Raw genomic sequence first — 6,000 nt, forward strand, 5'->3', positions numbered from 1 at the left:
AGAGCAATAAATCTCCCAGGAGGGATAACTGATTGAGATAATTGATTGTGTGGATGTTTTACATGATTTTCTGCGTTCTCTAAAGCCCTTTAATTGACACCTAGCAAACTGGTGGTATCTGAAACTGATTGATACTGAAATCCAAATTTGATTCCTGAGCTAGAAGAAGGGAATGCTGGACAGACTGCTCCCAAAACAAAACAAAAAAACCACATAAAAACCTGCCATTCATCCAGGTACTGGATCATATACCATCCATACTTATATGGCAGATGCATAAGTTGGAATTTTCCAGGCAATAATGAAAATTGGGAAACGAAGATTATACTGTACATGAATGTGTACTCCATCTATAAGGGACCTGAATTGGACAGTGGAGCCTGCCAAGTTGGTCCAGGTCCCGCTTCTTTTGCAGATAGGACACCCACATACCTGCCTTTAGGAGCAACTTTGCAATATTGTGTCATACATACTCCAGGCCAGTGGCCCACCTTTTCATAGTACTCACATTTCCCAGCCTAGGGTCGACTCTCCACTGTGTATTCACATAGTCCTGGCCCATGGCACACTTAAATTAAATAACAAATGTCTGCACGAAATGCCTTCTCAAGGTTTTATTGAAGAACAACTTGAATCAACAATTCTGGTACAACTGCACCTCTTTCTCTTCACAGTGCCTAACACAACTGTTCCATTAACACAAACTCTCAAGGCTCACCCATCTTCCCAAACACACTTTCATGAGTCCTCCAACCATTGGACCTCACATGGAGTCTTTCACCAGGCCTGGGCCCAGAAAGGCCTACATGATACAGTATAAGTCAGGGGTAGCCAGCTCCCATCCACCTTTATCTCTGGGGCCCCATTAACACCAGAATATAAGGAGGTACAGAACACCACCCACCAACATCACCAGGGGAGTGGTATCTTTAAAAGGGCACTACCACCTGCCAGCACATCCATTACTGAAAAATGTGACGTGAAAAGTCTTAAAGGATAACTCCACTTTCATGGAAAAAATATATAGCAAATGAATAAGAAAATTATATAGTGTGAACAATTGCTCGATACACCTTTTTGGAATTTATTGTCCTTTTAAAAATTACTTTTTCAATCTGCAGCTACTCAAATTTTCTGTAAAATTCAATCCAATATAGCAAATTGTACGTGTTCTGTCATTTCCTGCTTCTGTGATTGGCTCATTAGTTTTTCCAGAAGACTGCACTAAGAAACGAGTGAGATTTTAGGCAGCTCCTGCAATAGGAATTTGAGTTTTGGTTGCAACAGGAATTTGAGTTTTGGTGATACACTTCCCAAGGCTTAAACACTTCTTAAAGAATGCTGACAGCTTTTTTCATCAGAACACTGAGAGTGCACCTGGTTTTATATATTTACCCAGACCCTCCTATCAAAGGACAGGGTGAAACAACCAACAATTTCTTTACAGCAGAAAAAAGTAGGACTCTGCAACAAAGTTTGGTAAAATCTTTGCACAGATCACCCATAGGGGACTGTTTTTTTCTCAACAAAAAGGGAGTTACACTTTAAAGGGTATATTTAATCTATTAAAGCTGACCAATCTTTAAACTGGCTGCATTTGTTTTCTAATTTTCAGAATTCCAATGTGCTTGTAACTGTCTAGGCACTGAACTGAAATGTAGAACCCTCCTAGTATAGGTGCTAGGATGTAAACAGCTAGGTGTAATTTGCTCCTCAGCCTAACTGAAGAGCTAGAGGCAAATTTAGTTCTAGCATTCTGCCTAACAGAGTGCTGCAATTTATTAGTAACTAAGGACTGCTCACGATGTTATAGTGCTGTTAAGTTTGCCTCGGCTTCTCCTGCCTTCTGGAAACTAGTAGAGCTTTCCAGAACATAGGTGGGAGCTAGGCAAATGGGCAGCATAATTATGTATGCAGCTCTGGCCAATTATAGGGGAGGGTGCCCCTGAGCATGCTGGGCCTGGCATATATATTCTAGGAACACATGGACTCTTGGTCCTTCCCATAGTGGACTGCACCAGCCAGGGTTGAGGCAGGCTTGCCTCCCCTGACACTTGCTGCGTGCCATATGGCCTCAGGTGGAGTGGCTGCCAGTTGCTCTGCAAAGTACAGACATATGTGAGATCTCAGAAACTAGTGCTGTTAATCCCCCTCTGCTGTTCTCTAGTCAGCTAAGGGCCCGCTAAAGGAATTACTGGTGAGTGATCTGAAGAGCTCTGTTTACCTGCCACTCACTGCAAGGGACTTTGCTCAAGCTGCTTTATTTCTACACTGCCAAATCAGGAGAAGTCTGCCATCTGCTCCCAGCAAGGGACTTACATAGTTACATAGTAGGTGAGGTTGAATAAAGACAATAGTCCATCCAGTTCAACCTGTGTAGGTGTGTGTGGCTGTAATCATCTCACATACCCTTCACCTAAGGCTCCATCTTAGATCAGCTAGAGTCCTCAGATTGTGAATACGTTTGCTTCGGGGTATCCTACTGAAAACCCCTTACCCTGTCCAAGCTCCTATAAAATAAAACTACAAAGCTAAACCACTAGACTGGTCCAATGAGCTGAAGTGTGTATGCACCTGGCTGCGGAAATATCTTGTGCCTGGCTGTCACTACATAAGTGGGGATTACCTGGGCAATACTCTAGCAGCTCCTACAGGGATAGTGCAACATAAACATTATCTTTGAACTACAAATAAACACCTCCAAATGTAATGGAGAGAAAAGTGGAAGAGAGTAAGTTTTCAAAATCAGGTGAGCAACCTAGAGTGACAACAACCGCTCCCTCCATAGATACAATAGTGTGAGTAAGTATAGCAAATCTAGGGCAGAATTACAGGTTCAAAATAGAGAAGAATATCCTGAAAATGCAGCTACCAAATCTATAGGTGGCAAACAATCAATAAATGCATGTAGAGTGGGATGAGAGGTGGGGAACTGGTAGTGGCATGGCTGACAACACTGCTTAGGATTTAATTGCAGCATAGGCACTGTAGGCAGGTTGCCTCCTGTGTGTATTTTCTGTATTTAGTACACGACTGCCTAGCTTGGGAGGGAAAGGGTTAAAGTGTGTGCCGCCTTTTCTTGTATGTTCGCAGGTTTTTCCACTGGGGTCCAACCTCCATCCTGTGTGATACAAAGGGAAGAGGCCAAGATTCTGGGAGGGAGATGGGGGGGTGACCTAGAATAGATCAGGGATGCAGGTATAGAACAATGCCTTTAAAAGCTTGTGACCCGTGATCTCTTCATGTGTCGCTTAGGCTCAGTTAGTATGGGGTGTAAGGGTGAGTTCCTTCGCATCTGCTGCTGAGAGTGCTGACTGGGGAAGAAGCCCGTCCTGGATCCTATAATAGCTAAAGAAAGAAAAGGGGTGATCCCTAATGCCACACATCTGTGAAATCCTATAGAGGTGAACAGAGTAGCAACCCCAGCCTGCCCCCAACGCGTTTCGCTCCACCCCCTGGAGCTTAGTCATGGGGATGCCCATGGGCATGGATCCCCATGACTAAGCTACAGCGGGCAGAGAAAAATGCATTGGGGGCATGGCCTGGCAGGAGTACAGGCTGAGGTTACCACTCTGTTGACCTCTGTCCATTAGGAATCACCCCTTTTCTTTTTTGTGCCTTAAGAAGCTCGATGGTCAGCTTGAAACACCAAAGCATAGGAGTGCACCCAAGGATATGGACTCCTTTGCTCCAGTTATCTCCAGGTGGAACTTTTCCCAAGGATACTACATCTATGCTGGTATTTACACAGCCATAGTTAGGTTTAGTTAGGGAAAATACATTACTGCATATTGTACATGTTCTGCCAAAAATTCATGAAAGTTGTTTCAACTGCTTGAGGCCTGGTCTGAATTTACTCAATGGGTGCAAGTGGGGTCCGGGAGTCTCTCTATGGAACTAGGGTCTGAAATAGCACATTGGAGTCTGCGAAACATCACTGCATTGCAAGGTTGGTCTAGGAGCCTGAGAGGAGAAGAAGTTGCTGTGGGTAACCACAGAAGGAAACAGTAACCAGACGTTGGCGTGGTACCTGGTTGGTTGATAGGTTCTCTATTAGGGAGGGGTTTTTGCCTCCCTCCCTTACTGTCTGGCTTCGTCGCCAAGATAAGATTAGCATTACAGAGATCTATACCTGGTCACTTGGTATGGAAGGAGAACGGTTACGTTGGAGCACGCATGAGTTGAAGCTTGCTATGTACTCGGCGGGAACCCAAACAAGCCCATTCATCACCTGGCGTAGACCAACAAACCCACCCAGAGGGTGTTCCTTCTGTGTCCCACACTTGGTGCTCAACACATTAATAGAGAACATGGAGGAAGGTCTGCCTATAACCAAACCACCTACAGCCCAAACAAGAAGTTGGGAGCACACTGGATTTCTAGCAGATCGACTGGTATTTTTCTGTACTTGCAGCATCGTAAAGGAATAAAATTACCTATACATATAGCAAGGCACACTGAATATCTTTTTGTTTGCCCTGACATACATTCTAACTTTCACATACTCAGCATAATGACAAAAACCAAAGCCTAAAGCCATTTCCTGCCATACAGCAGCGGTGTACTCTAGTGTTATCATGCAATTTCTTTTACTTCTGGGGCGAGTTAAGCTAACAACAGAACAGGAAAGGAGAAACAAAAAAATGAATGATTTCCAATAAAATAAGGTCTATCCTGCAACATCTTGGCCATACAATAGATGTCCTGGGAACCTGAATGGCCTGGCTTCCCACTGAGTGCACATTATTGCATTTCTGCTATTTTTTCCCACAGACAGATCAGATTCGGAATCAGAACAAGGAAGTTTTAATCTCACCCCGGGAGATTTCTGTGCCTGAGTTTTGAAATATAATTATGATTATGTTAAGCTCTGAGAGAGAATGGCTAACCTTAGGCGTTATCAAAGTGAAAGAAAGATTGACATTTGCCTGCTAAAATTGAGCTGCAAAGTTCAGCGCTTTCACAAATGAACTGTGCTGGAGAGTGGACTTGTCTGGGAGATTAATTCAATAGAAGGCTGCGATGAAAGGTCCAAGAATGAGTCAGTGTTCCTGCTGTGGGATAAAATCATGTACTGTTGGGATGAACAAGACTTAGGCTTTGTGTTCACAATGGCTAATGGTTAATCATAGCTAGTGATAAATATGGTTTTAAAGCCAAACTCTAGGCAAACAGCTAAATACACAGATGAAACACATACTGTACATGAAAGTTGCTTTACCTGCCAAAAGATTTATATATCTATTCATCCACTTCAGAGATTTACACAGCTCTGCCACACAGTACAGTTGAGGTTTTTCTCTTCTGCAGTTTAGTAATACTTACAGGTCTTGCCCCTCCCCATGAACCAACCATGATAGGAGAAATAGAACACAGATGAGCTCATCTGTCTGTCACTGCCTTCTCCACCTATCAGAATTTTCAGTGTTACTACATGAGCACTGCAGCACACCTGATAGGCTCCCAGTGCTGCCTCTCTCTTCCCCAATCTGAGCTTTGCTGTGCATTGAAATGCAAGAAGCTAGTACCAGGTGAATACTTGCACTGCTGGAATATAAAAATGCATTTATAGATATATTAAATATAACAGAGCCACATTTTTTATGTCTTGCTACTTCTCACATATAGAACTGGTGAGGGAAAGCACTGGACACTATTGCTACCATTGTGCTATATGCTGGGTGTCAGGTGTGCCCCTGTATCTTCAAATGAGTGGTGGGCTCCTTCCAGGCTCATCAGTCCTCAGCCTATCTATTATAATGCACGTGCTTCTACTATGGAAGCTCTCAAATATGTATAGAGTTAGGACAGCAGCAGGGCTGGTGCTTCCACTAGGCAAACTAGGCAGCCGCCTAGGGCGCATTGCCACCTAGGGGTGCAGCCATGAGTCGGCACTCTCTCTCCATCATGAATGATCCTTGTGAACTGAGGGGAGGGGCGGCCGTGGGGGAGGAAGAAGGGGCAGTGGAAGATGCCAGGTGTCTTGGGCAGTGCGGAACT

The sequence above is a fragment of the Pelophylax lessonae genome (genome assembly GCF_965119305.1).
Source record: "Pelophylax lessonae genome assembly, chromosome: 13".
In the NCBI taxonomy this organism is placed as follows: domain Eukaryota; kingdom Metazoa; phylum Chordata; class Amphibia; order Anura; family Ranidae; genus Pelophylax; species Pelophylax lessonae.